Source organism: Protopterus annectens, chromosome 12.part0 (genome assembly GCF_019279795.1).
Source record: "Protopterus annectens isolate FY-2018-M chromosome 12.part0, PAN1.0, whole genome shotgun sequence".
NCBI lineage: Eukaryota > Metazoa > Chordata > Ceratodontiformes > Protopteridae > Protopterus > Protopterus annectens.
In genome coordinates this window covers 1,236,905,611-1,236,932,008 of record NC_056746.1, presented here as the reverse complement: position 1 = coordinate 1,236,932,008, position 26,398 = coordinate 1,236,905,611, and the positions used below count along the sequence as shown (strand labels likewise).

The window sequence follows — 26,398 nt, the reverse complement described above, 5'->3', positions numbered from 1 at the left end:
GTCCAGTATTGGTCTCTAGGCTTTGTCCTTTCTGGGTACCAAGAAAAGTCAAGTAAAATCCTTGTCCCTGCTCTTGCTGTGGTACTCGCTGAATAGCCCTCATGTCCATGAGGGATGAAACTTGCTTTTGTGCCTCTGCCCATTGATTATGTGGCAGGTCTGGCATACCTTTTTTCTTTGGAAGGGTGTGAAAGTGGAACCTGTAGCCCTGAGACACTATATTCAAGACCCATTTGTCCTGGGTGATCATGTGCCAATTTTGTGAAAAAAGTGCTAGTTTCCCCCTAAGGGTGCTGCCAAAAGATAAGTGCTTGGCATTGGCAGAGGAAAGTCATTGGGACTGTTTTCTATATGGCTGTGATTGGTCTCTGCTTTTGGAGGTAGAAGCACCCCATTGTTTAGGCCCAAATGAGCCTTGGGGCTGGGATCTGCCTCTAGGGCGTCTGTATCTGCCTCTTTGTGGCCTGACACTGGAAAGGACCAATTCTTAGAAGGCCAGTTCCTGCTAAATCTGGGTGGCTGTACCTGTAAGAAATCCTTAACTGTCTGCATAGATTTCGCTTTATCCTCCATTTTTTTCAACACCTCTTCTGCCTTAACACCAAACAAAGTATCATGCTGTAATGGAGCATCCAATAATTTTGCTTTAACATGATCAGGCAGATTCGGTTCCTTTAACCAAGCATGCCTTCTAATGACAAAACCCGTAACAGCGGCCCTGCAAGAGGCCTCCAGTGAATCAAAACCACATTGCAAAGTATGCTTCCCACTTGTTCATCTGCATGCAATAAATCCTGCATTTCCTTGTTTTCAGAACATTCAGAATTTGTCAACATTTTCTGTTTTAGCAGCGACATTAAGTATTGCTGATATTGAAGCATATGAAATTGACAATTTAAAGCCCTTACAGCCAAGGTAACAGCCAAGGTAGCAGAAGTGTAAACTTTTCCCCCCATCTGTCCAGTGCCCTAGAATCCCTATCAGAGGGAACAGGTTTTTTTTTTGCAGTGGAAGCCTTGACCCCTTTGGAACCCTGAGATATAGTTTCTGGGTCAGCAGCAGGGTTTTTATATAGAAATTTATGAGAATTTGGAACCCTGTAGTATCTGTCTGGCTTAATGGGTGCAGGGGGTAAAGAGTCAGGAGACAGGCCGAACTCTGAAAATACATCTACAATGTCTAGAACAGGTGGAATAGCAAGAGGTCTATGCTGAGGTAGTAAGAGTCTCCGAGCCTTTTCTTAGATTCTGAGTAATCTTGGCTCTCCCAGTGAAAAAGCTCCCTCATGGTATGCAGGGTTTCCCCAAAAGAATAATCCTCAGGAGGAGAGGCTGAAGGAATAGATTCTTCAGCATCAGAATCCTCATAGGGAGGAAGAAAGTATCCCTGTTCAGAAGAGGAGTCAGAGGAAATGGAAACTTGATCAGAAGAGTTATATTCTGTCTCTTGCCTAGGCCTCTTATCAGGAGGGGGATGGGAACCCCTGATCAAAGCAATTAGGTCTTCGGCCATTTTAAGCATCTGTTTCTTAGGCATGGAAGTCTGTCCAGGAGAATGCTGTACTTGTTTGTCTTTACAGCTGTTTTAGTCTTTGCCTTTGAAGCTGAGGTTGGCTTGACATAACTGTGTAGGTCTGAAAACACCCTCAGAAGCAGATGCCTGCTCAGCGGCTCTGGACCCATCTGAGGGAATAGTTTCCGAATGTCCAATACCTCGAGTATCCAGAGGCCTAGTTGGCTCCACGTGGGAGTCTGAAGCGGCCTGTGGCTCTGAGGTAGCGGGCGTCAGGGGCTGCGAAAGCACCTCACTGAGAACCGGCGAACGGCCTAGCGGAGGCCTCGTCAGTTTTGGACCTCGGATGCCTGTCCTTTTCCTTGCGATTTTTATAAACTCCGGTCAGCTGTTCCGACGGCACTATATAATTAAATCTTCGGCCAAAGTAATGAAAGATAAAATCGTACCGACGCTTAATAGTGCGTTGGTTAAATCTAGCACAAAACCGACAGCTAGCAACGTTGTGGTCAGGGCCTAGGTAAGGAATACAGTAAGAATGAAAATCCTTGAGGTATTTGCTTCCCACAAGAAATACAACTGTTAACTTTTTATGACATCGGTCTGGAGCAAGAAAAAAGTTTCCCCAACGGGGTACTTAGCTTTAATGAAGGCTTAGGATCTGAAATTCGATTTAGAAAATATCAGGAGTCGGCTGACCGGCACTTGCAAACTGCTTTTGCTTCGGGCACCGTGCGGCAAGAAAGACTGAAGAAAATGACTTCGGCTGCATCTTTTATACCCCTGGCACACTGACGTCAGGGTAGAGGTGACAGCAACAGACACCGGACCAGGACTTTGGAATTCAGCCCGACTGCGGGTAGCCTGCCAGCAGGATAACCCAAGTGTAATGACTGCAACAGTGAAACACGATGAACATGTACAGTTGTGTACACTTACCATAAATGTAGATGTTGACTGTGTTCACTGTTGCAGTCATTACATTTGGGTAATCTGCAGGTTGCCCTCTGTCGGCCTGATTAACAAAGTCTTGGGTCCTGCGTTGATTGCTGTCCCTTCTTCCATGTAGTTAGGGGTATAAAACATGCAGCCGATGCCATTATATCAGTTTTTCTTGCCCCAGATGTCAGGTGCCCCCCTAATGGGAAGCAATTAAACATAAAATCACAAAAATATACCTCTAACAAAAAAGCAAATACACCAAAACGGCTTTTAAGCATAGTAAAGGAAAGTAGAGGTATAGCCAAAAGAAGTTAGGGGGATGGAGGGAGGGTAACCAGGACTACAACAGTGAATACACTCGAGCATCTACATTTATGGTAAGTGTACACAACTTTAGTGTTATTCGTGTTTCACTGTTGCAGTCATTACATTTGGGTAGATTCCCGAAGCTATGGTTGGGGAGGAGGAGTTTAGATAGCATTAGGGCCAGCTATAAGGCCCTGCAAGACTGCAGTGGCAAAGCCAGCTCTGGATTTAGAGAAAATTGGCAAATGATAATGCCTGGTGAAAGTATGTACAGAACTCCATGTAGCAGCTTCTAGGATGTCCCAGGTAGGGACGCCTCTGAGTAAGGCTGTAGAGGTAGATGCAGCCCTGGTGGAGTAAGGTCTGATCCCCCGGGGGACATGTTTTCCATGGTGCGTATAGCAGAAATGAATGCAATGGCTTATCCGTGTAGAAATGGTTTGCTTTGAAATAGCCTTCCCCTGTGCCCCTGCAGCAAATGCCACCAACAGTTGTTAAGATTTCCTTTGAGGCTTAGTCCTGTCCAAGTAGAAACTAAGTTGTCTGTACACATCTAAGGAATGCAGTATCTGTTCCCTTTTATTCTGTGGATTGGGAAAGAAGGTTGGCAAATGAATGTACTAAGTGCCACACTGGATACCACCTTGGGCATGAAGGATGGATTGGTTCCGAGTGACACCCAGTCCGCATGAAAGATGATGAATGGCTCTACTGCCAATAAGGGCCTGTAATTCAGATACCCTTCTAGCGGAAGTGATTGCTAAAAGGAAAGCTGTTTTCCAAGAAAGACATTTTAAGTCTGCAGTAATAGCTGGCTCGAAAGGAGGTAGAGTGAGTTTCTAAGACAAAGTTAAGGTCCCAGGCTGGGGTTGGAGCTCTCCTGGGTGGTCTCAAATTTTTGGCCCCACTGAGGAACTGCTTGAGCAGTGGATGAGAGAAGAGGGGAGGTTTTCTGACATCGGCTGAGGCAAGAAAGAGTCCCCAACGGGGTACTTAGCTTTTTAGAAGTCTTCGAAGTAGTATTCGGTAGTAGTAATCTCTGGATCTGACCGACCGGCACTTGCGAACAGCTTCTGCTTGCGCCACGCCGCAAGAAAGACTGAGGAAAATGGCGTCGGCTGATGCCTTTATACCCGAAGACCAGCAGAGATGACGTCGGGTGAAGTGCGACACCAACCGAGGCCAGACCCAGACTTTGGAATCCGGCCGACCGAAGGGCTGCCTGACGACAGGACAACCCATTTGTTAGGACTGCAGATGCATCCTTGAAGGACATCGGCTGAGGTGAGGATTTTAATGGAGGAAAAAAAGACAGGCCCTTTAGAAGCATCTCAGTTAAGTATTGTAAAATCTGAGGTAAATTAGGCGCTGCTGTGCTCATCCCTTGTGATTGGTTCCAGGCACAGAATCTTTTCCATTTTTCAGCATAAGATTTTCTAGTACTAGGCTTCCTTGCCTCTAAAATTATATCCATCACAGGTTTGCTGAGGGATGGTAAAGGAGAGATTAAGTAATTAATTAGCCAGGCTGCAAGGTTCAGTGTTGGCAGCTGAGGGTGCAGAATCTGGTTCTCCTACTGACACCACAGGGAACGAGTCTGATGCAGGTGCCATGGAGAAAACCGTGACACCCTGCGCAGGAGGGGGTACCAGTGTTGGCGCGGCCAGTCTGGAGCAATCAAAACCAACCTTGATTTGTTGTGTTTGAATTTTAGTAGTACTTTGGAGAGCAGAAGCAGAGGGGGGAAGGCATAGACTGATAGGTTTTTCCAGCTGAAGGACAGAGCATCCACTTTCCAGGCTTGTTTGTGAGGAGTCCTTGTGCAAAATTTGCCCAATTGGTAGCTCTGGGGAGAGGCAAACAGGTCTATATCTGGGCACCCCCATTTGCTTGTCACCATGTTGAAAATCCATTGTTCCAGTGTCCACTCGTGTGGGTTCATGAGGTTTCTGCTTAGTCCGTCTGCCAGTGTATTTAATCTTCCTGGCAGGAATTGAGCTTGTAGGTGCACTTGGCAGCTCAAGGCTGTGTTCCACAATGCCATGGCTAGTCTGCAGAGGGGATAAGAATGTGTACCCCCCTGCTTGTTTATGTACCACATAACAGTGATGTTGTCAGTCTTTACCATTAGTTGTCCTGGAAGAATGAGGTCCTTGAAGGCTGTCAGAGCATTCTGTACAGCTAACATTTCTTTCCGATTGACATGCAGGTGCATTTGACTTGGGTTCCATTTGCCCTGAATGCACTTCCCTGCCAGGTGAGCCCCCCCTTGCATAGTCTGATGCATCTGTTAGTGTTTGGGCGGCAGGGGGTGGTGAGAAGGTAGTCCCTTGTTTTGGTGGCATGCCTCTGCCCACCAAAGGAACTCTAAGCGTAGGCAAGGTATGATAGGAATCATTGTTTCTAGGTTTTGAGAATGTTGACACCATAAGCTTTAGATACCACTGTAGTTTCCTCATATGCAGTCTTGCTTATGGAATTAGAAGAATGAAGGAGGCCATGAACCCCAAGGCTTGCAGTATTTGTCGTGCAGATAAGAGTTTTTGTGGCCACTTGTTTGAAGTAAGTTGTGAAATGAATTTGCTTTTCTGGCGTGAGGTACGCCATTTGGGAAGTTGTATTCAAGCTTGCGCCCAGGAATATAATTTGACAGGATACCAGTTGCGATTTCATTTCATTTATGGTGTACCCCAGACAAGTTAGAACCCTTTTTACAAAGGCTATATGATTCAAAAGTATATCCTGGCTTTCTGCCTAAATTAGACAATCATCCAGGTATGGGTATATTTGAATATTTCTTTGCTTGCAAAATGCAATAACAGGAGCTAGGCACTTTGTGAATACCCTGGGCGCAGTAGATAAGCCAAAGGGCAGTGCAGAGAACTGATAGTGTGTGTAGCCTGCTTTGAAGCGTAGGTATCTTCTGCAAGATTCCCTGATTGGGATGTGCAGGTATGCTTCTTTTAAATCTAGTGCTGCCAACTAGGCATCTTTGCCTAGCAAAGGAAGTAACTGAAGAGTCAGCATCTTGAATTTTGGAATCTCCAAAAAGGTGTTTAGAGTAGACAGGTCCAAAATAGAACGCCATGAATTGTCTTTCCTGGGTACAAGGAAAAGTCTTTAGTAGAAACCTTGTCCCTTTTCCTCTTCTGGTACCAGCTGAATAGCCACCATGCTTAAGAGAGAAAGTACCGTTTTGCACCTCTGCCCACTGATTTGGGGGTAGATCCGGCCATACACTTGGTGTTTGCAACGTGTGGAAGTAAAATCGGTATCCCTGGGACACTATTTAAAACCCATTTGTCCTGGGTAATGAGTTCCCAATTCTTTGCATGAAGAGCAATCTTTCCCCCCAAAGGGGCAGTCAGATAAGAGCTTGGAAATTTTAAAAGGAAGTCATTGAGACAGTTTACCATGGGGGGGGGGGGGGGGGGAGTCTTATTATTCCCAGACTTGGAATTGCAGCCCCCCACTGCTTAGTTCTGAGAGTCCCCGGGACTGAAACCTGGGGGTTTTGCTGTGTCTGGGTTTGGCTTGAGAAGACCTGGAAGGGGGCTGGAAATGACCAATTTTTAGAGGGCCAGTGCCTACTAAATCTAAGAGGCTGAACTTGTAAAAAATCTTCAACAGTTTGCATAGATTTAGCTTTACCTTCCATCTTTTTAAGAACTTCCTCAGCCTTGCTGCCAAACGGGCGGTCCTGATTTAAAGGAGCATCCAACAATTTAGCTATAACATGATCAGGCAAAGATTGCTCCTTAAGCCAAGCATGCCTTCTGAACACAGACCCAGTAACAGCAGCCCTACAAGAGGCCTCTTAATGAATCAAAACCACTTTGCAAAGTATGTTTTCCAACTTGTTCGGCAGAATGCATTAAATCCTGTAATTCTTTATTTTCCACAATCAGGAATCATCATTTTCATAACATGTTGCTGATATTTTAACATATGAAACTGGCAGTTTAAAGCCCTAATGGCCAAGGTTGCAGAAGTGTAAACCTTCTTACCCCATCTATCCAGCGCCCTGGAGTCTCAGAAGGAGCAGGATTTTTAGCAGTAGTAGCCTTAATGCCCTTGGGCCCCTGTGAAAGTCTCTGGATCTGCAATAGGATTTTTGAAAAGGAACTTGTAGGACTCCGGGACCCTGTAGTATCGGTCAGGTTTTCTGGGAGCAGGAAGCAGGGAATCAGGAGCCAAACTAGATTCCGAGAAAGCATAATCAACAATGTCCAGTACAAGAAGAACAGCTAAAGGCCTATGCTGAAGTATGAGAAGGAAATTCCTAAGCCTCTTTTTTGAATCAGACTAATCCTGGCTTTCCCAGTAGAAATGCTCCCTTGTTTCCCCAAAATAAAAATCCTCAGGAGGGGTAGCAGAGGGAATAGTGTCCTCTGCATCAGAATCCTCATAAGTAGGAAAGGACAAATCCAGGTCATCAGAAGAGTCAGAAAAAACAGAATCCTGATCAGAAGGGATTTATAATCAACCTCAGTCCTAGGCCTCTTAGAAGGGGGGGGGGGTTGGCTACCCCTGATTAGAGTTATTAAATCTTCAACAATTCTTATTTGTTTTTTTAGGCATAGAGGCCTGAGCATGTGGCCTGGCCGGTTTTTTAGACATGAATCGAGATTTAGGCCCAAGTAATGAAGGAGGCGTCAATTTAATATGCAAGTCCGTAGGCCTGAATACACCCTCAGAAGCCGGTGCCTGCACAGCGGCTCCAGACTCATCCAAGGTAGACACATCCGTGGGTTCCACAGTTGAAGCATCTTGTGGCATACTGGACTCCGAATGGGTCTCAGTAGAGGCCTGCGAATCAGAAGTAACTGGTATCGGGGGCTGCGAAAGCACCTCACTGAGTACCGGCGAACTGGCGACTGGCTTAGAAACATCGTCGGCAGTTTTGGACCTCGGCGGCCTGTCTTTATCTTTGCGTTTTTTCAGAATCCCGGTAGTCGGATGGCTAACCAATGACATTTCTGGATAATTAAACCGAGAACTGAAATATTTAAAGGCAAAAATACAGACGGCGGATAGTGTGCTGATTAAATAAAGCACAAAACCGACAGCAAGGTATGTAGTGGTCAAGGCCTAGGCAAGGAATACAGTACGAATTCAAATCTTTGAGGTATTTGCTTTCCACAAGTAATGCAATTAACTTTTACTGACATCGTTAAGGAGCAAGAAAAAGTTTCCCCAACGGGGTACTTAGCTTTAGTTGAAGACTTCGGTTCTAAAACTCGAAAACGAAAATTTCAGGAGTCTGTCGACCAGCACTTGCGAACTGCTTCTGCTTTGGGCACTGCACGGCAAGAAAGACTGATGTAATGGCGTCGGCTGCATGTTTTATACCCCTGATGACCTGACGTCATGGAAGAATGGACAGCAACCGACGCAGGACCCAAGACTTTTAATAAGGCTGACTGAGGGCAACCTGCAAGCAGATTACCCAAATGTAATGACTGCAACAGTGAAACACGAAGAACATTGGTAGATCAGGGAGATATGCATCCTCAGGCTTTGAACTCTCTCCGAGGTCAGGAATTATTTGCACTGAAGAGCATCTATCCTTGCACCAATGTAGTCCTATCACAGGCTCTAGGAGAGATTGTTTGTGATGCCCAAACTCAGAGCAAGTGTCAGAAAGTAATCCCTGGTTTGGGACGCCTGGTGGGAGCAGTGAAAAGCCAATTGTCTAGGTACGGATAGACCTGAATCCCCTGAAGCCTCAGGTGAGCCGCTACAACCACCATCACTTTGGTAAACACCCTGGGGGCTGTGGTGAGACCAAAGGGTAGGGCTCGTAATTGATGATGATGGACTCTAGCCGAAAGCGGAGAAACCTCCTGGAGCTTCTGTGCATTTTTGTGTGATAGTAAGCATCCTGGAGACCTAACGAGCACATCCAGTCGCTCTCTTGCGGGTACGGCATGATGGACTGTAGTGTAACCATCCGGAAAGTACAGTTGTGTACACTTACCATAAACGTAGATGTTGAGTGTATTCACAGTTGCAGTCATTACATTTGGGTAATCTGCTTGCAGGTTGCGCTCAGTCGGCCTGATTAACAAAGTTTTGGGTCCTGCATCGGTTGCTGTCCCTTCTTCCATGACGTCAGGTCGTCAGGGGTAAAAAAACATGCAGCAGACGCCATTACATCAGTTTTTCTTGCCCCAGATGTCAGGTGCCCCCCAAATGGGGAGCCAAATATTTAATTAAAAACACAAAAATATACATCTCCAAACTAAAGCAAATACACCAAAAAGGCTTTTAAGCATAGTAAAGGAAAGTATAAGCATAGACGGAGAAAAAACAGGGGGTTGGAGGGAGGGTAACCAGGACTGCAACAGTGAATACACTCCAACATCTACATTTATGGTAAGTGTACACAACTGTACTATGTTCTTTGTTTTTCACTGTTGCAGTCATTACATTTGGGTAGATCCCCAAAGCTATGGTTGGGAGGATGGAATTATACAGCATTAGGACCAGCTATAAGGCCCTGCAGGACAGCAGTGGCAAAGCCAGCTCTGGACTTAGAGAAGAGAGGTAAATGGTAATGTTTGGTGAATGTACGAACTGAGCTCCAGGTAGCAGCTTTTAGAATGTCGCTGGTCGGAACATCTCTGAGAAAAGCTGTATAAGTAGATGCAGCCCTGGTGGAATGAGATCTGGTCCCCTGGGGGATAGTTTTACCATGGTATATATAGCAGAAATGAATACAATGGCTTATCCATTTGGAAATAGTCTGCTTTGAAATAGCCTTTCCCTCTGCCCCTGCCGCAAATGCCACCAGTAGTTGATCAGATTTTCTTAGAGATTTTGTCCTGTTTAAGTAAAATCTAAGCTGTCTGTGTACATCCAATGAATGCAGAATCTGCTCCCCCTTGTTCTGTGGATTGGGAAAGAAAGTTGGCAAATGAATGGTTTGATTAAGAGCCACACTGGATACCACCTTAGGCATGAAGGATGGCTTGGTCTTGAGAGACACCTTGTCCGCATGAAAAATAATGAAAGGCTCCACTGCCATAAGGGTTTGTAAATCCTTCTAGCTGAAGTGACTGCTAAAAGAAAAGCTGTTTTCCAAGAGAGAAATTTTAAGTCTGCAGTAGCAGCTGGCTCGAAAGGAGGAAAAGTACGTTTTTCCAAAACAAAGTTGAGGTCCCAGGCAGGGGTTGGAGCTCTCCTGGGTGGGTCTTAAGTTTCTGGCCCCTCTGAGATACTGCTTTAGCAGAGGATGAGAGAAGAGGGGAGTCTCCGTGTTGTAATGAGCTGAAATGGCTGAGGCATGGATTTTTATGGAAGAAAAGGACAGGCCCTTGTGAAGAATCTCAGTTAAGTATTGTAAAATCTGAGGAATATTGGGCACTGATGTGCTTATCCCTTGTGATTGATTCCAGGCACAAAATCTTTTCCCTTTGTCAGCATAAGATTTTCTAGTACTAGGTCTTCTTGCCTCCAAAATGACATCCATCACAGGTTTGCTGAGGGATGCTAAGGGTGAATTTAGGTGATTAGCCATGCTCCAAGGTTCAAAGTTTGGAGCAGTGTGTGCAGAATTTGGTTGTTCTACTGAGACAGTAAGGTGGTTTGAGGCAGATGCCACAGTGGAAGTGTGACACATGGTGCAGGAGTGTTGGCGAGGCCAGTCTGGAGTAATCAAAATCATTTTTTGTTTGTCCTGTTTTAGACTTTTAGTAGAACTTTGAGAGCAGAGGGGGAAAGGCATAGACTGATAGAGCATCCACTTTCCAGGCTTTTTTGTGATGAATTCTTGTGCAGAATTTTTCCAATAGTTCTGGAGTGAGGCAAAAAAATCTATGTCTGGACTCCCCCATTTTCATGTCAACATGTTGAAAGTTCGTGGTTCCAGTTTCCATTTGTGTGGGTCCAGGAGACTTCTGCTTAGTCTGCCAGAGTATTTAGCTTTCCTGGCAGGAATTGAGCTTGTAGTTGTATTTGATAGGTCAAGGCAGTGTTCCACAATGCCATGGCTAGTCTGCAAAGGGGGTAGGAGTGTGTACCCCCTTGCTTATGTACCACAACTGCGGTGTTGCCTGTCTATCATTAATTGTCCCGGTTGAAGGTAGTCCTTGAAGGCTGTCAGTGCATTCTGTACAGCTAGCATCTCTTTTTGACATATGAAGGTGCATTTAATTTGGGCTCCATTTGCCCTGAATGCACTTCCCTGCCAGATGAGCCCCCCAAGCATAGTCTGATGCATCTGTAGTTAGAGTTTGGGTGGCAGGGGGTGGAGTGAATAGCAGTCCCTTGTTTTGGTGGCAGGCCTCTGCCCACCATATGAACTCTAGTTGCAGGCAAGGTATGATAGGAATCACTGTTTCCAGGCTGTGACTGTGTTGACTCCATTAACTTTTTAAGTACCACTGAAGTTTCCTCATATGCAGTCTTGCATACAGAATTAGAAGAATGCAGTAGGCCATGAACCCCACAGGCTTGCAGAATTTGTCTTGCAGATAGCAGGGTTTTTGTGGTCACATGTTTGAAGTTAGTTACCAAATGAAGTTGCTTTTCTGGCGTAAGGCAAGCCATCTGGGCAGTTGTATTCAAGCTTGCACCCAGGAATGTAATTTTTTGAGAGGATACCAGTTGTGATTTCTTTTCGTTTATAGTGTACGCTAGACAAGTTAGAACCCTTTTTACAAACGCCACATGTTTTAGAAGAATGTCCCTGTTTTCTGCCTGAATTAGACAATCATCCAGATATGGATATATTTGAATATTTCTTTGTCTGCAAAATGCAATTACTGGAGCCAGGCATTTTGAGAAGACCCTCGGCGCAGTAGATAAGCCAAAGGGCAGTGCAGAGAACTGGTAATGCAAGTAGCCTGCTTTGAAGCAGAGGTATCTTCTGCAAGATTCCCTGATTGGGACATGCAGATAAGCCTCTTAAGTCTAGAGTTACCAACCAAGCATCTTTGCCTAGCAAAGGAAGTAACTGAAGAGTCAGCATCTTGAATTTTGGAATGTACAGAAATGTGTTTAGAGTAGATAAGTCCAGAATTGGGACGCCATGATTTGTCTTTTCTGAGTACCAGGAAAAGTCTTGAATAGAAACCTTGTCCCTTTTCCTCTTCTGGAACCAGTTGAATAGCCCCCATGTTCATGAGGGACAGTACTTGTTTCTGGGCCTCTGCCCACTGATTTTGGGGCAGGTCTGGCCATCCGTTTTGCCAGTTTCTTGCATGAAGTGCCAGTTTTCCCTCCAAAGGGGCGGCCAAAAGGTAAGTGCTTGGCAAGTGTAAAGGGAAGTCATTGAGACTGCTTACCATAGGGAGTTGCCTTGCTGTTTCCAGATTTGGAGGAGGAGGCACCCCATTGTTTTGTCCTAAAAGTCCCTTGTGAATAAAACCTGGAGCCTTTGGAATGTCTGGGTTTGACTTGAGTGGCTCTCGAAGGAACGGGAAAGGACCAGTTCTTAGTAGGCCAGTGCCTACTAAATCTTGGAGGTTGCAGTTGTAAACATTCTTTCACAGTTTGCATAGATTTAACTTTACCTTCCATCTTTTTTAAAACTTCTTCAGCTTACCTTCCATCTTTTTTAAAACTTCTTCAGCTTTATTACCAAACAGACTGTCCTGTAGTGAAGGAGCATCCAACAATTTTGCTTTAACACTATCAGGCAATGTTTGCTCTTTGAGCCAAGCATGCCTTCTTAACACAGACCCAGTTACAGCAGCCCTGCAAGAGGCCTCCAAAGAATCAAAACCACATTGCAAAGTACGTTTTCCAACTTGTTCAGCTGAATGCAATAAATCCTGTAAATCTTTATTTTCCACACAGTCAGAAATTATCATTTTTTTTTTAAGCAGTCCCATGATATGCTGTTGATATTTAAGCATAACATGACAGTTTAAAGCCCTGATTGCCAAGGTTGCAGAAGTGTAAACCTTCTTACCCCATCTATCCAGCACCCTGGAATCTCTATCAGAAGGGGTAGGATTTTTAGTAGTAGAGGCGTTAATGCCCTTGGGACCCTGAGAAATGGTTTCAGGATCTGCAATAGGATTTTTGAAAAGGAATTTGTGGGAGTCAGGAACCCTGTCGAATCTGTCTGGCTTACAAGGAGCCGGAGGCAGAGAATCAGGAGCCATACTAGATTCTGAAAAAAAACATCAACAATGTCTAATAGAGGAGTATAGCCAAAGGCCTATGCTGAGGAAGAAGAAGAAAATCCCCAAGTCTCTCTTTAGATTCAGAGAAATCCTGACTTTCCCAGTGGAAATGTTCCCTTAAAGTATGTAAAGTTTCCTCAAAAGAAAAATCCTCAGGGGGGGGGGGGAGCAGAAGGAAGGGTACCTTCTGCATCAGAGTCCTCATAAGTTTGTATAGACAAATCCTGTTCATTAGAAGAGTCAGAAGAAATAGAATCCTGTTCAGAAGAATCAATGTCTTGCCTAGGCCTTTTAGAAGGGGGGGGGGGGGGTTGGCTACCCCTGATCAGAGTAATTCAATCTTCAGCCATTTTGATCATCTGTTTTTTTAGGCATAGGGGCCTGCACATGTGGCCCAGGCGTCATTTTTTTAGAAATAGATTTTGATTTTGGCCTTAGTTTTGAAGATGGCGTCGGTCTAATATACAAATCTGTAGGACTGAAAACACCCTCAGAAGCCGGTGCCTGCACAGTGGCTCTGGACCCATCTAAGGTAAGACATCCATGGGTTCCATAACTGAAGCATCTCACGGCATACCGGACTCTGAATGGGTCTCAGTAGAGGCCTGCGAATCAGTAGCAGCAGGTATCAGGTGCTGCGAAAGTGCCCGAGTACCGGCGAACTGGCGAATGGCTTAGGAGAAGCGTCATCAGTTTTGCACCTCGACGGCCAGTCTCTGTCTTTCTTTGCATTTTTTTAGGTATTCTGGTAGTCTGATTGCTAACAGACAATTCTGGATAGTTAAATCGTGAGCCAAAATATTTAGAAGCATAAATATACTGACGTTTAATAGTGCGTTGATTAAATTTAGCACAAAACCGACAGCACGGCATGTTGTAGTCAGGGCCTAGGCAAGGAATACAGTACAAATGAAAATCCTTATGAGGTATTTGCTTCCCACAAGTAATGCAATTAACTTTTACTGACATCGGTAAAGAGCAAGAAAAAGTTTCCCCGACAGGGTACTTAGCTTTTTAGTTGAAGACTTCGGTTCTGAAACTCGAAAACGAAAATTTAAGGAGTCGGCTGACTGGCACTTGTGAACTGCTTCTACTTCAGTCTTTCTTGCCGCACGGTGCCCGATGTTAATGGCGTCGGCTGCATGTTTTATACCCCTGATGACCTGACGTCATGGAAGAAGGGACAGCAACCAACGCAGGACCCAAGACTTTGTTAATCAGGCCAACTGAGGGCAGCCTGCCAGCAGATTACCCAAATGTAATGACTGCATCAGTGAAACACGAAGATCTTCTCCTCTTTGGCAACAGACAGGATCAGGGTAGAGAGGTCCAGAATGTGCCTCAAGTCCCCCATTTTCTTTGGAATCCAAAAGAACCTGGACTCTAAGCCTGATCCGGACTGATCTGGGGGGACGTTTCGATTGCTTGTTTTACTAGTAGCTTGGAAATTTCCTGTGCTGCTGCCTCCATTTTCATAGGTGGAACATCTGGGAGGTGTCTGGCAGATATGGGGGAACCCACGAAGGGGATAGAGTATCCTCTGGATATGATTTAAAGCACCCAGTGGTCCGTTGTTAGGACACGCATGCCTCTGGGGGCAAGGACAATCGTCCCCTGATTACCTCCAGAGTAGAGCGGTCTGGCAACCTCTCAGGGTTGCTGCCCAGGTCTGTCCAAGAAAGTTTCGAGAGCCAAAGTTCCGCAGACCCCCTCTGCTTCTGGGCCGGTGTCCATTCTGTTCCCTTTTGCCTCTAGGGGAAGAAGAGCCCCAAGTGTCCCGGGAATACTGAGACTCCAGAACTACAACTTCTTTTGCCCTCTCTGGTTGCGAGAAAAGGACCTTTGAGGGTTAGGCAAGCGGATCCAGACGGCAGTGTGAGTCTTCTCATCCTTCTCACTCTGGACTAGTGACTCCTTGGAGTGTAGAGCCGTCATAAGGGACATTACCAAACGACGCCCTAAAGGGTTTGGAAAATTGACGCAACCCAAGCCAGGCGTTACGCCTCATGGACAGGCCGGACCCAGCCCCCCCTAGCCACTCCTTCCATAGCACGGAAGAAGAGTCGCATGGACGTATTAGATACCGCTTTTAGAGTGGCCATCCTCACAGAGAACGAAGCCTTGTCCTCTTGCGACATGGACTTGGTGGGTGGGGGAGGGGGACTCCTCCAGCTCCTTTACCAGGTTGCGTTGGAGTCTAGTGACATTGACCAAATAATTCAGTGCCCTGATCGACAAGGTAGCTGAAGCATACACCCGCTTCCCTAGGTGGTCCATCATCCGTGACTCCTGGTCAGGAGGGTGGACCGAGGAACTCTCCTGAGCAAGTTCCCGCTTAGTGGCTGCTGCTACCACGATGGCGTCCATGGAGGAGCCCTTATTCCAGGATGGCCTGTCAATGGGGGGGGGGGGGGGGGCTTAAACTTTTATCCGTTTACTTGGGGATCGGCTCCATGGTGTCTGGTTCCTTCCATGCCCACGAGGTGACCAAATCCACCAAAGGATCTGCAGGAGGGGACACCCAGGAAGTAGACTGGCCCGTGCCGAAAGCCTCCAGGAACACAGACTCCTCAGAAAAGGGCTTGGGGGCAGACCAACCTCCCCGCTGGCCAGGCTTACGAAGAGTCTTATGTGAAGGACCCCTTTCAGAAACAGCTTGACTTCCAACCTGGAAGCTAAAGGTGGAATCAAGGGAGGCAAGCAGAAATGGCAGAGAGGTGTACTTTTACTGATTAGTAGATCAGCCCTGAATGTAATAACTCATACAGGTAGGAAAGGACCACTGGAACAGAAACTAGACATGGGTCTTGTTTTGTCTTGAGACACCAATGAGAGAATCTTTTCCATTTTAATGAGTAGTTTCTCCTGGTACTCGATTTCCTGGCCTCCTGCAGGACATTGAGTATGTCCCTCTGAGTATAGATGCCTAAAGGGGATCAGAACTCTATCGCCCACAGTGTCAATTTGAGATAGAGTAGGTGGGGTGAATGAGGAATCCCCTGTCTTGTGCGAGTATGTTGAAGCGGCGAGGTAACCTATGGTGATTGCCCTGGGCTAAAAGGTACAGTAGGGGAAACCAATGCTGTCTTGGCCAGAAGGAGTCACCAGCAGGATTTTTGGTTTGTCCTTCTGTATTTTCAGGAGGACTTAGTGAATCAGGGGAAATGGAGGGAAGTCATAAAGGAACCTTCTCTCTCACAAAAAGGAGAAGACATCCACTCTCCATGCTAGTGGATAGGGGAGCCTTGTGCAAAAGAGGGGGGGGGCATCTGTTTGTTCTGGGAGGAGGAAAACAGATCTGCCTGAGGAATGCCCCACCTGTGAATTAGACCCTGAAATACCTCCCTGTGAAGCATCCATTCATGAGAGGGTGTTGAGGTTCTGCTCAGGGTGTCTGCCATTCCATTTTCTTCTGATTGGATGTAAACTGCTTGCAAGTAGATTTGTAGTGCTGCTGCCAGGGACCAAATCTGTACAGCCAGACTGCAGAGGGAGTAAGATTTTGTTCCTCCTTGCTTGTTTATATAACACAGGACTGTCACGTTGTCTGTGATGATCTTCAGGGTACCTGGCAGAAGGCTCTCTTGAAAGGCCAAGGATACGGTCTTTAGCTCTTTTAGGCTGATGTAGTCCTTCCTTTCTTGAATGGGCCACTCCCCCTGAACTTTGTGCTGGTTGTTGGCATGATGTAGGATGGCTTCCCAACATACATCGGACGCATCTGTGTGCAGGTGCTGCTTGAGTGGAGGGATCTGCAAGGGTACTCCTTGAATGAGGGTAATGGTGGCAATCCACCAGAATTCTCTTTTTAAACACAGAAGAGGAGGAAGTTGTTTCCAAGGGATGAGAGTGTTGGCTCCAAGAGTTTCTCAAGACCCACAGAAACTTCCTCATGTGCATCCTGGCTATTGGGATCATGGAAATCAGGGAAGCCATGTACCCTAGTATCCTGAGAAATTCCCTGGAATATAAAGCAAACTTGGCCATATGGGTCCGATAATTAACAGCCCTTAATGGCCAAGGTGGAAAAAGTATATACTTTCTTCCCTAACTGTCCATAAATTTACCATCCTTATCCGTTGGAAAAAGGGAAGAGGAAGGTAGTTGCCTAGAGGACTTATCAGGTGACATTGCAATGACTGCAGAATTTGCCGGAGGGTTTCTGAAAGTATTGCTCCTTAGCAGACACTTATAGTCTGGTCTGTTACAGACAGGAGGCTGTGACTCTGTGCTTTGTGAAGCAGCAGAATAAGAATCCTGAAATGCTGGAAGTAAAGGTGGCACTGCAGACGCTGAGGGCTGCTCCATCTGCAAGAGTTCAAAGTATCTCTTATCTCAGAGACATCCGAGAGTTCCCACTTGAAGTGTTGTCTAAGTAGGAAACTGGTATCCCCAAAGGAGAAATCTTCTCCAGGGGTTCAGGAGTAAGAGTTTCTTCTTTTGGGGTAACAATCTTTGGGTGAATCCAACTGAGAGCAGTAGGTTAAGGACTCGTCTGAGGAGGAAGACTCCTCCTCAGACAGTACCTGAAGAACAACTGGTAGGCCTGCCTGGGGGATCTGGGCCCTGAAGAACCTGAAAGGTCTTGAACAGAGTCTGGGAGAAGGTCTCCCCATGGTGGATTAGGGTCTTTTGAACTGTGCTTCTCCTTTAGCTTCCTTTTTAAAGGAGTGGAGGGAGCAGAAGTGGGCCTAAGAGCCGATGTTATAGTGGATGACAAGGCTGAAGTTGAAGCAGGGCCCTCCGAAGCCATGAACTGTGATTCCCCCTCACCATCAGGTCCTGACGGTTGAAAAACCTCAGTGGATGTACTTTGGCTTTCTGCACAACCGGCTTCCATTCTGGTTCCTGGTTGCTGCGTAATACCAGACATCTGGAGTGATACCGGGCTATTTGCCTTGAGGATCTCACCGGACAACTGAGGTGCAGCTTGGGTGTCAGGCCTACCTTTCTTGGCCTTCTTTGTAGGCGGCTCCTTGGAAGGGCCTTTACCACCTTCCAAATGTGAGACGCGCTGATTTTCTAAATAAAGTTTTAAAGCCACCAAACAGCTTCTAAGGGTTTTCGGAACAAAGAATTAACAGATGCTACAGGCTTTGTAATCATGAACCTCTCCTAGACAAGACAAACACTGCTCGTGTGCGTCTTTATATGGGATTTGTCTACCACAAGCACACTTTCCCTTAGAAGACATGTACGTCTGGAAAAAGGCAAACAAAGAAAATTCCCACAAGAGTACTTCTCAATGCGGACAGCCGGAAAACGATCGAAAATCGGACGGCCGATGTCGAGCAAATGCCAGATTCTGAACTAGCGGCCGGACATCTGAATCTCGCTGCGGCAGAAAAGTTCTGAGCTGCGTTCGTGCAGACATCAGATACAGCAGATGTCAGTTTATGGCCCCTGAAAGCAATGTCGCATGTACCCCTGCTTCTAAAACTTTGGTATACCGGCCGATGTCCGGTGCTGCAGGCAGCAACTCCCTAAGGTTATGAATACTGCAACACAAGAATAGGACATAAAACATTTACCTGCTCTACTGTCTCAGTGCCTCCTCCTCTCTGCCCAGCTGGCTCCATGGAATAGAAGCCTAGACTATGTCAAGTGTATCCAGGATCAATTGGTAATCTGCGCACTGGTGGAGCCAAAGAATGGTGGAAATGAGTGGTCACTGCCTGCTCAATCAACTTAGGCACAGGAACATGCACTGCAAAAGGACAAATATGCATGCACATTTGTCACACCTGTGTGCTGTAGCCAGGGTTAGGCACGTACTGGCAAACCTGCATGCATAGCAGACGTTCAGGCCGGCTAAAAGGCAATTAGGACAGGCAAAAATATCGGATAGCAGCCTGGTGACGCTCTCCTTCCAATCATCAATAAACAAGAAAATGTCAATTGGGAGATATAGGGGAAAAGCAGTTCTACTACACAAATGCTCATCTTTACTGTTATTTTTTCTTCTAATAAAAATAGACAAATCACTGATTTTGTGTATTTCCTCCAACCTTAAGTTTAGTTCACAGCACTTCAAAAAAAAAAGTTATGTACTCACCATAACGTTCCATCTGAGTAGGAACTTCATTTGTCTGCAACCTGTGGGTATCGGATCCGATCTCGGATCCGAGCCGGCAGCTTCACAAGCTACAAGATCAGAGCTCCTAGCTCCTCCCCAACCCATAATCCCCTGCCACTAACTATTACCTCAGATCGATTTTGCCCAATCTAAGTCATAACCTCGACAGAGGTATACTGAAGACCTAACCTCAAGACAGCAATATTTCGGGTGACCAGAAAAACCCAAAAAAGGGTTAGGGGGATGGCAGGGGGGACGGTTGCAGACAAAGGAAGTACCTACTCAGATGGAACGTTATGGTGAGCTGCAGGCTCAAAGGGTGGACTCGTCAGGACTTGCAAGACTAGTGTCAAATCCCATGGGGGCACCACTGTTTTCACAGGAGGTTTCAAGAGAAAGATGCCGCCCAAGAAAGTTTTGCATAACTTTGTGGATGCCAATGATCCTAGTCCATCTCCCACATGAAAATGGGAAATGGCTGCTAACTGCACCTTAACCGTAGAAGCACTTGCTCCCTGTCGAAAAATCAGCGACCGGAGGTCCAGGATTGTCGGAATAGGAAAGTACAGTTGTGTACACCTACCATAAATGTAGATGTTAGAGTGTCTTCACTGTTGCAGTCATGACTGTAGGGGTTCTCCCCTGCCGGCAGGCAGTCCTCGGTCGACCAGAATCCCAAAGCCTGGGTCCGGCGCCGGCTGTTCATCCATGCTCCCTGACATCAGAGCGCCAGGAGTACAAAGCTGACAGCCGACGCCATCTTCTACAGTTTTTCTTGCCCCAGATGTCAGGAGTCCCAAAATGAGAAAGGTCCCATATCCTTTGCAAATACACCTCAGAAGAATGGTGAAAAAAGGAACCACACAAAAATAAAAATAAGAGGGGACAGGAGGGAGGGAAACCCAGACTGCAACAGTGAAGACACTCGAACATCTACATTTATGGTAGGTGTACACAACTGTACTATGTTCATCGTGTTTCACTGTTGCAGTCATGACTGTACGGTAGAATCCCAAAGCTGAAAGAAAGGGAGGTGGTCATAAAGAAGAAGGGGCGGCTAAAAGGCCCTGCAAGACTGCAGAGGCAAAGCCTGCCCTAGACTTAGAGTAGAGAGGTAGATTGTAGTGCTTAGAAAAAGTATGCACTGAACTCCAAGTTGCAGCTTCCAAAATGTCTTTGGTAGGAACTCCCCTGAGGAAGGCCGCAGAAGTGGCAGCAGCTCTGGTGGAATGAGTCTGTATACTCCCTGGGATTTACTTTCCATGGTGTGAATAATAAAATCTGACTCCATGAGCAATCCATTTAGAAATGGTCTGTTTTGAAATGGCTTTACCTTGGGAACTTGAAGCATAAGAAACAAACAATTGTTCTGATTTTCTGATGTCCTTGGTTCTGTCCAGGTAAAAACATAGTTGTCTGTGTACATCCAAGGAATGTAAGATCCTTTCCCCTTTATTTTGAGGAGTGGGGAAAAAAGTTGGCAAGTGGATAGTTTAAAGCCACTTTGGAAACCACCTTAGGCATGAAGGTAGGATTAGTCCTCAAAGACACCCTGTCTTGATGAAAAATAATATAAGGTTCCACAGCCATAACAGCTTGTAACTCTGAAACTCTCCTGGCAGAGGTTAGGGCTAACAGGATAGCTGTCTTCCAAGATACAAACTTGATGTCAGAAGAGGCAGCAGGCTCAAAAGGAGGCAAGGTTAGTTTTTCCAAACATAGTTGAGATCCCAAGCAGGAATGGGAGGAGATCTAGGAGGTCAAGTTCTTAGCTCCTCTGAGAAACTGTCTCATGAGCTGGTGGGAAAAGATTGGAGGGTCTGTATTATAATGAGCAGAAATAGCAGAGGCATGTATCTTAATGGAAGAGAAAGAGAGACCCTTATGCAAGAGATAGTCAAGTAAAGTAAAATTAAAGGAATGTTCGGAAGAAGAGGATCAGAATCCTGAGCCTGCATCCAGGAACAAAATCTTTTCCATTTTCCTGCATAAGATTTTCTAGTGCTAGGACGTCTGGCTTCTAAAATGACATCCATAACCTGCTTGGGTAGGAAAGAAGAAATCAAAGGCCCTGGATTAACCAGGCCGCCAGGCTGAGAGTGTAGAACCTGACCCTGATGTTGAGACAGGAGGTTCGGAGACTGAGGTAAAACCCAAGGGAGCTCCAGACACAGGTTTTTTAGAGTTTGGTACCAAAACTGTCAAGGCCAATTTGGGGCCAGCAAGATTATCATCTTGGGCTTGTCCTGTTTTATCTTTAATAGTACCCGTGGAAGAAGAGGAAGCGGCGGAAAATCATATCCCGAGAAGTTCCTCCAACTGAATGATAGGGCATCCACTTTCCAAGCTTCTTTGTGGAAAGTCCTGGTGCAAAAATTCTGTAGTTGACGATTGAGATGGGATGCAAAGAGGTCTATGTGAGGACATCCCCAGACTGCTGTTATCATCCTGAATATTTTGGTGTCCAGCATCCACTCGTGTAGATCCGAAAGGTTTCTGCTCAGACTGTCTGCCAGGAAGTTTTGCTTCCCTGGTAGAAACTGAGCATGAAGGTCCAGATTGCAAGCTAAAGCTGTGTTCCATAGATCCATGGCTAGTCTGCAAAGGGGGTAGGAATGAGATCCCCCTTGCTTGTTTATGTACCACATAACTGTGGTGTTGTCGATCCATATTAGTAGTTGTCCTGGTTGTAGAAGACTCCTGAAGGCCATTAGAGCTTTCTGAACGGCTAACATTTCCTTTAAATTGATATGCAGGTGCTGCTGATCCTTTGTCCAATGGCCCTGCAGACAGTTGCCCTGAAAATGGGCTCCCCAAGCATAATCCGAGGCGTCCGTGGTTAGAATCTGATTGGCAGGAGGCAGACAGAAGGGTTTTCCCTTTGTTTAGAGTACATGCCCTGGACCACCAAAGAAATTCCTTTTGAAGGCAAGGCAGGACGGAGATCAGTATGTCTAAACTGTGGCAATGCTGAGACCATACACTTTTTAGGTACCACTATTTTCCTCATGTGTAGTCTTGCATATGGTACGAGAAGGATGCAGGAGGCCAAGTAACCCAAAGCCTGCAGGAATCTCCTTGCAGATAGCAGAGTTAAAGTTGCCAAGGTTTTGAAAGTTGAAGCCAGCTGTAATTGTTTTTCGGATGTCAGAAATGCCATCTGGGTTGTGGTGTTTAGAAGAGCACCCAGAAAAGTTAACTGTTGTGAGGGTGTCAAATCTGACTCTTATGTTTACAGAGAATCCCAGGAACTTGAGGAGGTTCTGTACAAATTCTAGATGCTGGAGTAAGACATCCTTGCTGTCTGCCTGAATTAGACAATCGTCCAGATAAGGGTAAATTTGAATTCCCTTGAGTCTGCAGTAAGCTACTACTGGGGCCAGGCATTTGGTGAAGACCCTGGGCGCAGTAGACAATCCAAAGGGCAGCGCAGAGAATTGAAAGTGCCTCGATCCGGCCTTGAACCCGAGGTATTTTCTGCGTTCCTGCCTGATGGGAATGTGTAAATATGCCTCCTTTAAATCCAAAGTTACCATCCATGCATCTTTGGACAGCATTGGAAGTAGCTGCTGTAGAGTAAGCATCTTGAATTTTGGAATCTCTAGAAAGGTGTTCAAGACTGACAGATCCAGAATGGGTCTCCATGAGTTTTGCTTCCTGGGGACTAGAAAGAGCCTAGAGTAAAAACCTTGTCCCATCTCTGAAAGTGGAACCAGTTCTATGGCTTTCATACCCAAAAGAGCTTCCACCTGGTTTAAGGCCTCTGTCCATTGATGTTTTGGAAGGTCTGGTCATCTGCTTGGCCTTGGCAGGGTATGAAAATGGAATTTGTAACCTCTTAAAACCACATCCAGAACCCACTTGTCTTGGGTTATACGAGTCCAATTTTGATAAAAAAGAGAGAGTTTTCCTCCGAGGGGGGCTTCCGGGCAAGAAGTTCCTGCAGCCCAACAGAGGGAGTCACTGAGTTTGTTTCCTATGAGTTTGTGACCTGTCCTCTTCTCCCCTAGGGGTGGAAGCAGTCCACTGTCTTGGTCTATAAGAAGCTTGTGTTTGAGGCCTTCCTCTGGAGCGTCTGCATCTACCCCTCTGAGGCCTGTCTGAAGTGGGAAAGGACCAATTTTTAGAAGGCCAATTCCTGCTAAATCTTGGTGGCTGTACTTGTAAGAAATCTTTAACTGTTTGCATGGATTTCGCCTTATCCTCCATCTTTTTAATCACCTCTTCAGCTTTTGATCCAAACAAAACATTATGCTGAACAGGAGTATCCAATAATTTAGCTTTTACTTGTTCTGGTAAATTTTGTTCCTTTAGCCATGCATGCCTTCTAATGACTGTGCCGGAGGCAGCAGCCCTACAAGAAGCCTCCAAGGCATCAAACCCACAGTGTAAACCATGCTTTCAAACTTGTTCAGTGGCATGCAATAAGTCATGTAATTCCTTATCTGCACAGGCAGAAATAGAAGTAAGCTTTTGTTTTAAAACAGACAAGAGAAATTGCTGGTATTTCAGCATATGAAACTGACAGTTTAAAGCCCTAATGGACAAGGTAGCAGAAGTGTACACTTTTTTGCCCCATCTTTCTAAAGATCTAGAATCCTTTTCAGTGGGAATGGGATTTTTGGCAGAAGCGGCCTTAACTCCCTTAGGACCCTGAGAAATGGTTTCAGGGTCAGCAAAAGGGTTCTTGTATAAAAACTGGTGGGAATCAGGAACCCTGTAATATCTACCAGGCTTAACAGGAGCAGGAGGAAGAGAGTCAGGGGTTAAGTTAGCCTCCGAAAAAGCATCATCCACAATATCCAAAACAGGAGGAACAGCCAGAGGTCTACGTTGGGGGAGAAGAAGAAAATCCCTTAGTCTTTTCTTAGATTCCGAATACTCCTGTCCTTCCCAGTGGAAATGTTCCCTCATTTCATGCAAAGTTTCCCCAAAAGAGAAATCCTCAAGGGGAGAAGCTGAAGGAATGGATTCCTCAGCATCAGAATCCTCATAAGGAGGGAAAGAATATTCCTGGTCAGAAGAAGAAACTGAAGAAACAGAAGCCTGATCAGAGGAATCATAATAAACATCCTGCCTTGGCCTTTTGTCTGGAGGGGGATGTGAACCCCTAATCATAGTAAGTAAATCCTCCGCCATCTTGAGTAACTGTTTCTGTGACTTGGGAGCCGGTTCAGAAGAGGCCTGTGTTGCAGTCTTTGATTTAGAAGGAGTCTTTGCCTTTGTCTTTGCCTTTATTAGAAGCTGAGTAGGCCTAAAAACCCCTTTGGAAGCCGGTACCTGCACAGCGGCTCCGGACCCATCCGAAGGAGCATTGTCTGAAGGTCCTGCAATAGAAATATTTAAAGGCCTGGTTGGCTCCTCATGAGAGTCCGTTTCGGCCATCGGTTCTGAAATGGCCGACGACAGGGGCTGCAAAAGCACCTCACTGACAACGGCCGAACCTGAAGCTGGCTCCACTTGTGCGGTATCATCAGATTTGGACCTCGGAGGCCTGTCTTTATCCTTGCGACGTTTGTGAACTCCGTTGTAGTTAAAGCGCCTACCGAAGTAATGAAAAGCAAAATCGTACCTTCGTTTAATTGTACGTTGATTGAATATAGCATCTAGCACAAAACCGACAACTAGCTACGTCGTGGTCAGGGCCTAAGCAAGGAATACAGTATGAATGAAAATCCTTATGAGGTATTTGCTTCCCACATGAAATACAATTAACTTTTTCTGACATCGGACTGGAGCAAGAAAAAGTTTCCCCAACGGGGTACTTAGCTTTGAGTGGAGAAGAAAGTCTTCGGACTGAAGTTTCAGAAAAAATAAGAGTCAGCCGACCGGCACTTGCGAACTGCTATCACCGCACGGCAAGAAAGACTGGAGAAGATGGCGTCGGCTGTCAGCTTTGTACTCCTGGCGCTCTGACGTCAGGGAGCATGGAAGAACATCTGATGCCGGACCCAGACTTTGGGATTCTGGCCGACCGAGGACTGCCTGCCGGCAGGGGAGAACCCCTACAGTCATGACTGCAACAGTGAAACACGATGAACATCTGTAAAAGGATCCAGGCCCTTGTCTGTTGCCCAGATGGAGACTCGTTTCCACTTGCTATTATATATTTTCCTGGTAGCCGGCTTATGAGCCGCTACCAGAATGGCCTTCACCGGTGATGAGATATCGGGAGTCCTAGCCATCAGTGGAACTGGATCATCCAAGCCGCAAGCTTGAGGTTTACCAGGTTTGGGGTTTGACATCCTGCGGGATGTGAAATCAGGTCTGGAATGGGTTCCAGTATCCAAGGGGGAGTTAAACTGAGACCGCAGGTATGGGAACCAGATCTGGCGAGGCCAGAATGGGGCTATGAGGATAACTCTGCTCCCCAACCGAGAGGCTTTCTGTATGAACTTAGTCATAAGCGGAAGGGGAAGTTAAGCATAAAGAAGACTGGGAGGCCAAGCATGAACAAGACAGTCTCTGGGAGTCTCCCCGTCAGTATTGCGAAGTACTGACTGCATTTTGTTTAATGGAGAAGCAAAAAGATCGCAGCAAGGCCAACCCCACTTGCGGAAGATCTGCTTCGCAACTGATGGATTGAGAGACCACTCGTACGGAGTGAGAATTATCCGACTAATATGTTGGTCCGTCCCGGAATGTGCGTTGCTACTAGAAAGCGGTTGGTGGATATCGCCCATTCCCACACTCTCATAGCTTCGACAAGACCTGGTTCCCCCCGTTTATGTACCAGACTACCGACATATTGTCTGTCTGGATTGCAATAGTCCCCAGAGGAAGAAGGTCATAGAAAGCTTGCAACGCTAGAAGCACCGCCCTCATCTCTAGGACACTGATATGCAGAGCGGTCTCTAGGGAAGTCCACGTGCCTTGGACGGTTCTGCCCGAACAATGCCCCCCCCACCAGAGGCGAGAAGCATCCGTGGTCAACGTGGCTTGGGGCGGAGGAATCACAAAGGGTCTCCCTTGCCTCAGCTCTCGAGAATGAAGCCACCAAAGAAGGGAATCCCTGCAAACTCTGCTCAGTGGAATCAGGGAGCTTAACGGGTGGAGTAATAGCGACCACTGAACCTAGAGGTTCCTATGTAAAACCCGCATTCGCAGGCGTGCATGAAGGGATAGACTGATAGCCGCTGCCATAGACCCTAGTGCCCTCAGGACTAACTCCGCCGCAGGAGCTTGGTTCTGAAGAAGAGTAAGCACCTGAAGCGACAAGCTGCTCAGCCTGTCCGACGTCAGAAAGGCTCAGGAAGCACGGGTATCCAATCTGGCCCCTATGAACTCTAAGACTTGTACGGGGCGAAGGAAGGAGTTTTGAAGATTCACTGAGATGCCTAGAGTCTGGGCAAGAGTCAGAGCGTAATCTCTTGCAACGCAGAGTTGATGCCTGTTGGCGGGGGTAAGGAGCCAGTCGTCTAGGTAC

At 46.3% G+C, this 26,398-nt stretch overlaps 1 protein-coding gene across 1 annotated transcript in view; it reads right to left on the bottom strand.

Moving 5' to 3' along the window:
- Window positions 1–26,398, bottom strand: part of EIF2S2 (eukaryotic translation initiation factor 2 subunit beta) — a gene marked incomplete in the record, with an annotated part of 541,218 nt that overhangs the window by 112,842 nt on the left and 401,978 nt on the right.